A 10626-nucleotide genomic window follows, 5' to 3' on the forward strand; every position below is an offset into this window, starting at 1 on the left:
AGAGCGAGAGCGAAAGGCGCAGGAGTGATAGAGAGAGGGTAAGGGAGTGGGTGTGAGAGGTGAGGGGGAGAGCGAGAGGGAGAATGAGAGAGTAAGCAATAGAACTAAAATGATAAGGTTGAGATAAGAGACAATGTCACGCAGGAGTATTGTCTAACGGTGGTGACACACACACTTCTACAGTCACTCTAAGTTATAAACAGAATATTTCAAAGAAAGTACAGTCTGTGTCAAAATTGAAACCAGTTTACTTCCAAGATATTCTGACATAGGTGTCAAAAGCAGATAGCGACAACCAGAGACTGTTTTCCAGGTAGAGAAATTAGTCACGGACTCGCCCCGCCAAAACGAGACACTTCTTTTTCAGCACAAGAACGACAAAACTAGCCACCGCCAAAACAAGACTGATTTTTAGTGCTAGGATGGATGTGTCTGACTTTGACGGTGGTGTATCTTGAATCGCCCCAGACTTGCTCCCGCGCTGTGTGGCGGGTTGCCTATCCACAGCCGTTGTCGGGCAGAGTGAATGTCATTTTATAATAAAATCTGTACTTATTGCACATTTATTGTTGATTCTATGCTCACATTGTATGTAGAAAGGGTATGCAGTGTAGACGCATTGATAATAAAAATAGAAAAGCCAGTATAGATAGCTGGCTGTGCATAATCAGTTCACTATCAATTTAAAACACATTTGAATTTGGCGCCATGAAATGAACAGCCTGGCTAGCCAATGACAATCGTTGTTGCCTCTATTTGCCAGAATATTGAGTTCTAATGGCTGGCGCACGCTCACACACACACACACACACACACACACACACACACACACACACACACAAAAACAAGCAAATAGAAGTGAATTTCCTTACAAATCATTTTCACAAAATTTAAATAGGCTGTTGTTATTTGTTGTATCTGTCTATTACTCAATCTATCAAATCACTCACATTATGCTGTATTATCAATGATGGAAAAATTGAATAAATGAAAAAAACAAATGTAATGTAATGTTCATGTTCACAGTATTTCAATAGGCTATTGGCTGTTGTTATTTGTGTCTGACTCACATCTGTTGCTATCACTCTCTCACTCACACACACACTCTCTCTCTCTCTCTCTCTCTCTCACACACTCTCTCTCGTTCTCTCTATCTCTATCTATGTATATATCAAGACAAATAGATTTATTTATTTGTGGACAGAATCACAAATCATATAAATATGATTAGGAAGGAACAACAGGCTTGACCCAAATCTATTTCATTCCCAAATTTTGATAAATTAATAAAATGTTTCTACTGTAAAACGTTATATGATATTATTGTATGATCATTGAAAAAAAGATGAAAAAAATTTCAAGTAGCATAAATGTGAAAAAAATGAAAATAAAAACTTCCAAGTAGTAATGACAAGAATTCGACTACAAACATCATCATGAGTGCAGAGTGTGTAGGTGGAGGTTATAGAAGGACAACATAATTGTTAACATAGTTAATCAAAAGTCATCAACAAACACTCTTACACAATAATAATAATAATAATAATATTATTATTGACAAATATTAGTTGCAACAGACTAGTCGAGACTGAAGGTTTGAAAAGTGTTTTTGCGGCCCTGAAAAGGGCCTTTTTGCTGTAGTAGAGTGGAGCGTGAATGGTGAAGACGCGTGCGCGGCAGCAGTCCAATAGTGTGTTGTGCTGGCTGGCTGGCTTAACCTCCGAATCCGTACAGTGTACGTCCCTGACGTTTCAACGCGTAGACTACATCCATAGCGGTGACAGTCTTGCGTTTGGCGTGCTCTGTGTAGGTGACAGCGTCACGAATCACGTTCTCCAGGAATACCTTCAGCACACCGCGTGTCTCTTCGTAGATGAGACCCGAGATACGCTTCACTCCGCCTCGGCGAGCCAGACGACGAATGGCCGGCTTGGTGATACCTTGGATGTTGTCTCTCAACACCTTCCTGTGCCGCTTTTCCCAGACCTTTTCCTCCTTTGCCGCGACCAGTCATGTTGCTGCTGCTAGTAGTCGAGTGAAACAGACAAATTTTGCTGAAAATGTGCCTCTATTTATACCCTAGTGGTGACATTTGATTGGCCGACAGCCAGCCGCCAATAGTAGGCCAGCATTCATCAGCACTGCAATTGGTCACAAATTGTCGACCAATAGACAGGCAGTTGGTCTCAAATTTTGCTATAAATAGTGGTGCCGAGAAAATTTTCTGAACTACCCACTCAAATGACGGCAATTTGTTGCAAACGAGAAACATTGGTTTCTTTCTAATGGTGTGGTCGAATATAACTAGAAGAGGTTTCACTTATAATACTACAACTGTATATTCAAATAGATCTTGTAGTGCTGTATTTTTAACGGCTTCACATATGTAGGGAGAATCTTGTACTAAATCAACGGTGTTGAGGTTATAAATTTTGTAACTGCGTGCGTGGACGCTAAGTGCACACCAGACTGATTGATTCACTACAAGATTCAATACAATTGTCGGAATCGCGGGAAGCCTAAACGCTCGCTCACCCTTGATTCTTCTAATGACAGATTGTATAGTGATGAAATTTTTATAAGCAGTGTAGCGACCGCTAACACTGAAGATGGATACCTTAAAATTATTACCTGTGAAGAATGAGCATACAAAATCATACAGGTCGAGCAAAAATCCCGATGTAGATAATTTACGGGACTGCGTCTCTAATAAGTTCCGAAGGATTAAGATACGGTATTTGAACCAAATATCGTTCGGAATATATTTCGAGAACAGAGTCTTGTCGGGTTTTAAGCTCTATTGTAGGAAATTATAGGATCTCTGGCTGCATCTGCTGTACATTGATGTATTCGCTCCTAAGTCGAGGTTGGTAACAGATAAAAGCTGGTAAGGACAAAGAATAAATATCTCGATCTGACCCCACTCGCTACATCCACTTAGACCTGTTCCAATATCCAGCTTAATTCAATTATTCCAATGATCGTATTCGATCGGTTCTTGATGATATAGAACGTATCAGACACAATAATTGACAGGCTTAAGAAATAATCGAACTCAGAAAACGAATTAACAGAATTGAATATATTATAATAAAATATATGATCATACAGTGCAGATTCAGAATTTGATTTACAGATTGATAATAATTTAGCATTGACAAAAAGAGTTAAAAATGTTCTTGTGCTTGCATGACACCATGCATGATTCGACAGAATTTTACAATTGATAAAATTTAACAGTTTTGAAAAAATAGTGAAAAAATGAATTATAGAATATTTTTAAAATGCTCGGGGGTCGTGGTTCTGGCAGCTGAGGATAGTCAATCAACTACAAGTTCTTATAAATTCAATATGAATGAATTCTAGGCTCTTAACAACTAATAAGCGCTTGTCGGCGTGGCCAATAATTTAACGAAGAAAAAAAATTTATGTTTCTGCACTGAAATATTTTCGAAGCGTAGATTGGGCCCCTTTTAACTTATAACTCACGTGAATTTCCTTGGCGGTCGTGGTTTTCTTCTTTGGATCAAAATCGTTTGATCGGCAGCGGATCCAGGCTTCGGTTTCAGCACGTGGGGGATTTTTAATTTAATATTTCCTTCACCAAATTAATTAAGGGATGATTTAACTTTAAACTTTCAATTTATCGATTGATGAAAATAAATTTACAAATAACAAATAGATTGGCCTAAAATATTGGCTCACAAATAAAACATATAAAATCGAACAAGAATTTTTCACGAATAGGTCTTGGTAACTATAAAGAGATCTGAACGGTGAGGATTTCAAAAGGGAAGTGAGGTCTTTTTCTCTAAGCTTCTTGGCTAGACCTTTCTTCTGAGAATCTCGGTGTAGTAAATTTGCATAAAAATTTGCCATTGGTAGAACGATTGTGACGTAGACGTGACGTCAGTGGCAGGCAGTAGAATATAATTCCTTTAATTACAATAATAATTCAATTTATATAATTCTTAAAACCACTTAAGCTCCTCGACATAGTTCCTCTTATACAATGTATGTGTGCTAGCGTATATGATAAGGCAGGTTTGTTGTCTGATAGTAGATTAACATATGTTGTTTTCAAACGATCACCTTTTGGTGCTATTTCTATGCACTATGATTGGCTTAGGCTTGCCAAAGAGATTTAATTACCATGTGGTTCAGTTGAAGTAATGATTAATAAATTAATATTCTTATACATTTTTATTATGTCTGAGACTGTTATAATTAATTTCTGCAGTTTTTACCAATAATATACTGTTCATGATATGACCTAGTTAGTTACAATAAGACTTGACATTATAATATAATTTCTTAAATAATAAATAATTTCAACGATAATACACACATTTTTATTTTTTATTCGAAATTCTTGGTCCTTTATTGATAGTTTTTATAATTTTTAGAAATGATATTATACCTTGCATGAAACCGGCATGACATTTGACAATACTTTTAATCAGCAGCTGACTGATTCAAAGTATGTCAAATGTCTGCCGGTCATGCAAGGTATAATATCATTTCTAAAATTATAAAACTATCAATAAAGGACCAAGAATTTCGAATAAAATAAATGTGTGTATTATCGTTGAAATTATTCTATTTAAGATTATTATTTATTATTTATTATTTATTATTTATTTATATTTAACTGCTTTAAACATCTGATCGGCAGTAAACAAAGTGTAACCTCAAAATCAATGAGCAATTCATAAATAATTCGTGCTTTATTTGCAGAATAATTATAATTTTATTGAATAATTTTCTAGAAAATATTCAGTACAGAACGGTACTCTTATCTAATATACAGTTACTGATAAGTAAGTTTTATCACTCGTCGCTAACTACTCCTTTAGCAAATTCTTTCCTTTTAAGAAGGTTAATCACAATTTTCTCTCTTCTCATGAGATCTATTTGAAAAATTCATCACACAAAAGCCCCCAGGATATTTTAAATAGGTAATTGGGAGACGAGTCGAAACAATGACTATTTGAAAAATCCGATATTGTGATGAATGCACCATTTCATCTCTTTACTTCTACGAAAACTCCACACTTAACACTAAAAAACGATATATCGTGCACTTTAGGCTACGAGAAAACAAATAATTGATTGTTCCTTCCATTGGATACAATCAAAATACAAAAATTAATGAGGTCTCTTTGGATCCTTCATTAAAACAACTCCACAACTTCCATTCACGGGTGGCTTATGAGCAGACCCATAACTATAACAATATACAAAATTCAACATATTATCCTCTTAGGATTCAAACAGTATTTGCAACAATATAGATTTTCATCATTTTTCATGGTTATTACAAGTTTCGACTCTTTGTTCTGGCTTTTACATAAATTGGGTGAGAGTGTGATTTAACTTCGGTGACTTGACAATTGTCTACCATTTGACTCGAGCAATTCCTTGTTTACGCTTAGTACGTTGTGTACAAACAGGGTTACACTTGAAGTGATTTTTGATTTTTATCAATGCTGGTTACAAATATTATGCTTTCAAGATTATATTTATCAATTTGAATTACAATTCATGATCCTTTGATGCAACAATAATAAATTTCACATTTGAAGGTAAGAATTTCATTTTCTTTTGAGCTTTTTAGAGATACATTTATGACATAGAACATGCGCATTTCGTGCAATTTAACATAAATATATATTTTGGTTGCGTTTTTTACTTATAATTTCACATTAAATAATAGGTTACAATAATTAATAACAATATTGCTTGATTCCATTAAAATTGACTCTATGATCTCGCACACATTGGTTGGTGTGACGAAGAGAATTATCGAACAGGCTTTGGCTCTGAATAGATTTTTCTATCGATTCTGTATTTCGAGGTTAGATTTACACATTTTTTCAAATAAACCCTGTTTACTTTCTTTTTCCTATTCACTACTAACTTCATCTGATTTCTAATTTACAAATATTTTCTGTTGATAATACAATTTTTGTTTTTGTTTTCCAGTTGGGCGGATATAACTAGGCAATTGTTTCTGTGATGACTATGACACGAGGTGGATGGCTTGATCAGGTTGGTAAATTCTTAAAGTTGTTTTCAGTTTTAATTTCTTGACTTAAAGTTGATTTCAATTTCTTCTTTTGAAGTGAATTGTTGTTTATTAGATGAGTTGAAATTGTTTATTGGTTAGGCTCTTCTGTAGGGTTTTACATTAATTACGTTTTCCCACCAGTGATATTGGCGTTCTCGGAATCTTGAATCTTGATGGTGTTGTGTTGTGAAACGTCGGTCACTCGATGCGGTCCTGTGTAAAGATGGAAGAATTTTTGGTTAACTTGCCTAGGGCATCTGAAGATTTATGTGCTTTTACCAGTACTTCATCTCTGACTTCATACTTGAATTTCTTTGTAGCCTTATCATGATATTTTTTCCTTTGTTTTGCGGATTTGTCTAACCTATTTCGAACCAGTTGGTATAAGTTTGGGTTAGGTCTATCCGGATCTGGAAACTTGATTAGGCTCTGAATGAACGATTCGTTTCTTGTGCCAAATATAATTTCGTGGGGAGTGTATCCGGTACTGTCGCTTACACAGTTATTTATGCAGTGTTCTAGGAACGGTACATATTTGACCCATTGTTGATGGCGGTGACTGCTATATGCCCTCATAAATCTTGAAATTTCTTTCATTTTTCTTTCCACTGGGTTTGCGCTGGGAGTGTATGCCGAGACTCTTGATGTTTTAATGCCGGCTTGTTCTAAAATTTGTTTCCACTTGGTACTGCAAAAATAGGTTGCGTTGTCTGACAATATGCGTTGTGGTTTACCAACTTCATTGGTCCATCTTTCGGTGATGCATCTGGCTAGTTTTTCACCAGTGATTTTACCAATAGGGAAGAACATGGTATACTTTGAGAACAAGCATGTTAAAACAAAAATGAAGCGTTTTTGGTGCATAGACTGAGGTAGTGGCCCATAGATGTCAGCTGATATTAATTCAAGTGGTTGTGAAGGCAAGATAGGTATCATTTCTCCTGCAATGTGAAAACGGTTATGCTTTGTTTTTTTGACAGATGTCGCAGGCTCTTATTAACTGTGTAACCTTTTTGTTCAACCCTTTGAAGTAACAACACGTTTTCAGGGCATGTATTGTTTTCTTTATACCAAAGTGACCAATTATGTGTCTCCAAAATTAAGTCCTTTTCTAGGGTGTGTGGTATGACTAGATGCCAAAAATCGGAGTTTTTATTAGCCTTATAAAACAAATGGTCGTTGAAGACAGTGTAGCGTTGTAGATACTGGTGTTCTGCGGCCGGAGGGTTGGATAATTTGTGAATGAGATCTGCAATTTTGTTGTCCATTGATTGTGCACTCTTAAATTTTTCAGATGTGAGGAGTTCGGTGTGCAGGAGCGGCGATATATTGAAGGGTAACGGCACTGGTTGATCTTCGGCTACATAGCATTGGAATGTTGTCTCATTTGCATAGGTGTCACTTCCTTCTCTGGACAAGAAATCAGCGGTTTGATTTCGTTTACCTGGCAGGTGAGTGAGTTCCAAATCAAATTCTTGTAATAACAGAAACCATCTGGACAGTCGGTTGTTGGTTAACTTGGCTGTTTTGAAAAAAGTCAAGGCCTTATGGTCAGTGTTAACAAAAATCTTTTGGCCTAACAACAACGTTCTATACTTCTTGCATACTTTGACAATGCTTAGTAGTTCTTTTTCCGTGACTGTATACTTCTTCTGGGCTGCATTCATAGTCTTGCTAAAAAATGCTATGACTCCTTTTTCTCCTTTCTCATCATATTGAAAAATTTCCGCACCTAAGGCGTAATCCGATGCGTCAACATTTATATGAAAAGGTTGGTTTAGATTTGGATGATCCAATATAACAGCTTTCAAAAAAGCATCCTTCAACTGGTTGAAAATTGCATCTTCCTTGAGCCCCCATGTCCATGGTTTAGAGGATGATAAAACATGACTCAGTTGTGCTGTATAATGAGACATCTGTTTGTTAAAGCGACGATAGAATTGTAGGAAACCAATAAAACGTTGAAGCTGTTTACGACTTGATGGAGATGGAAATTTTTTATAGCTGATAATTTGTCAATGTCCTGCATGATACCTTTATCAGTTATGATGTGCCCGAGGTATTTAACTTTCTTGGCAAAAAATTCACATTTTGATAACTTTAATTTCATACCACATTTTATTAGTCTACCGAATACTACATCAAGGTGTTGAATATGCTCTGCCACACTCTGTGATGAAATAATTGCATCATCAACGTAAAGAGCACAAAAATCTGAAATGTCTTCACCAATTGATTGTCTTAGGCAGCGTATAAATATAGCCATTGCGTTTCTGATCCCAAAGGCAAGTCGGGTAAACTGAGATTTCGGCCGTTGAAGAGGAAGGACAGGTAGTCACGAGATTCTTCTGCCACTTGTACCTGCCAATACGGCGCTGAGGTCGACGGTGGAGTATATGGTCTTGCCATGGAACATCTGCAACACCTGATCGATCTGGGCGGGAGCTTCACGGTCGTCGTCGAGAATCATGTTCAGCTGGCGGGCGTCAAGACAGAGTCGGGTGGAGCCGTCCTTCTTTGAGACGCAGGTAATAGGCAAACTATAATGCGATGTGGATGGTTCGATAATGCCTAGTCTTTCCATCCTATCTATTTCGGCAGCGGCCGCTTGACGGTGAGCAAAAGGGATGGGATAAGATTTTCTATAATAAGACTCATGTGTTTGACCTCTAATTTGCACTGAAAATGATTTGCCAATCCCGGCTGTTCTGAAAATACTGCACGATTTTTTTGAACATTTCTTTCATGGCTTGTTTAGTTGCGAGCCCCCATTCAGAATTATTATCAATTTCCTTTACAATTTTTTCATCAAAATGTCAGTATCATCTGGTGTTTCATTTTCTAAGCTGTAGTCATCCACTGAATCATGACTCATCATCTCACTCTCTTCACTTTCTCTGTATTTTACCTTGTAGTCCCTTTCAGGAATGCAGTCCTCAACCATGTGATATCTCACTACTCTTACATCTCCCGCATTGGCCTTTAATATTATCTGAGTATTGATACTAGTCCAGTTGCTATTGTCGATTAATTGCAGTTCGAGATTTTTGAAATTTATGTTTGAGTTATAATGGGCTAAGAAATCAGCACCAATAATAATGTGTGGTCCATTTGCAGGCAATACCAGGAAGGAGTATGGGAAACACTTTCCTTCGACTTGGATCTCCAGGAGGCATTGTTTAGATATTCGGAGGCGACGTCCTGGTGTGACACCTGATAGGTAGGTTGAGGTTAATGGTAATGTGGCTATTTCTGTTATGTTTTTCAGGCGGGAATATGAGTCATTCTGGATTAGACTGACTTGTGATCCAGTATCTATGAGGGCTTTGAATTGTAGGCTGGCTATTTGTATGGTTATATAGGTTTGAAAATGTTCATGTATTTCTTGAATGCTGGAGTTTTCTTCTTCTAGCAAGGTTTCTCTGATGTTATTATATAGCGCGGTAAGACATGTAGATTCTTTTCCTGTATCTGGATCGGTAAGGTTGTCTAGATTTTCCATTTTATTCGTTTTTGCAGGTTGGGTAGGCTTAAACCGTATAGAGCGGCAACGACGGTAGATTCCTCTGAGTTTCGGTTGCTTGCCTTGGACTATTTCGACTGGCGGGGGTGACGGATCAGAATTTTTAATTGGCGGTTGTTCTTCTGCTAATTGATTATCGTTTCTCTCTGTGTGTAAACAGGTGATGGGCGACTGTGGCGGGTGATTTCCATATAGTCAGATTTTCTGCGGCGTTGAGGATCCTTGTGTTTTCTCGGCCATATCCGATTTTCTTCCCTGGTTTTCGTTGGGCGTCGTTTGATGCTGATTTGCGCTTGCATTTCCCATCCGGTTATAGTTGTGGTTCCTGCTATGTGCGGCGTTGTTGGAGTATGGGTTACGGTGTTGGTTTATGCGGTCTCGTCCGTCATGATAGTATGCGTTTCTCCAGTTTGTATCAGACTGCTGGTTGTGGTTCTGGAAATTCCTCCTACTTTCTGGTTGGTTTTCTTTATTTAGTCGCTGTTGAAAATTCGTGTTGCGGTCCTGGTTATTGGCAGAATTAAAGGGACGACGGGCGTTAGAAAAAGGAGAAGTATTTTGTTGGGGTTGGTGATCTTGAGGCGAATGCTCTTGTTGCACAGTGAAGTTGTAATCTTCGCGATGCACTGCTTGGATTTCATGGAGATGATTTTCCAGTTCTTTGATGGTCTTAACATGACTAGTCGCTAGTGCCATCTGTACTGGGTAAGGCAGCTTCCGAATAATAATCTGAGTAAGTGCTAACTCGGCGAAAGGTGTATCCAGTTGTGAATTTTGGTATCTGATGTTTGATATGAAGGCGGTGCAGGTCTGGCCACTTCGAGGTGAATATTTGCAGGATACAATATCAGATAGTATGACTCGCTGTCGATCTTGTCCCCAATATTGTTCCAGGAAGGCATCTATGAATTCGGATAAGCTATTAAATTCGGCGGCGCGTCCGTGAAGGAAAAGTAAGGGTTCTCCGGACAACAGAGTGAATAATTTGAATTTCCATATGGGCCAGGGTGTGGGGGTAAGTTCTTGAACAGAT

At 37.6% G+C, this 10626-nt stretch overlaps 1 pseudogene; it reads right to left on the minus strand.

The window, feature by feature from the left end:
- Positions 1–1606: 1606 nt before the first annotated feature.
- LOC111058591 lies at positions 1607–2029 on the minus strand (annotated as a pseudogene).
- Between the last annotated feature and the right edge of the window lie 8597 nt (positions 2030–10626).

Source organism: Nilaparvata lugens, chromosome 5, assembly GCF_014356525.2.
Source record: "Nilaparvata lugens isolate BPH chromosome 5, ASM1435652v1, whole genome shotgun sequence".
NCBI lineage: Eukaryota > Metazoa > Arthropoda > Insecta > Hemiptera > Delphacidae > Nilaparvata > Nilaparvata lugens.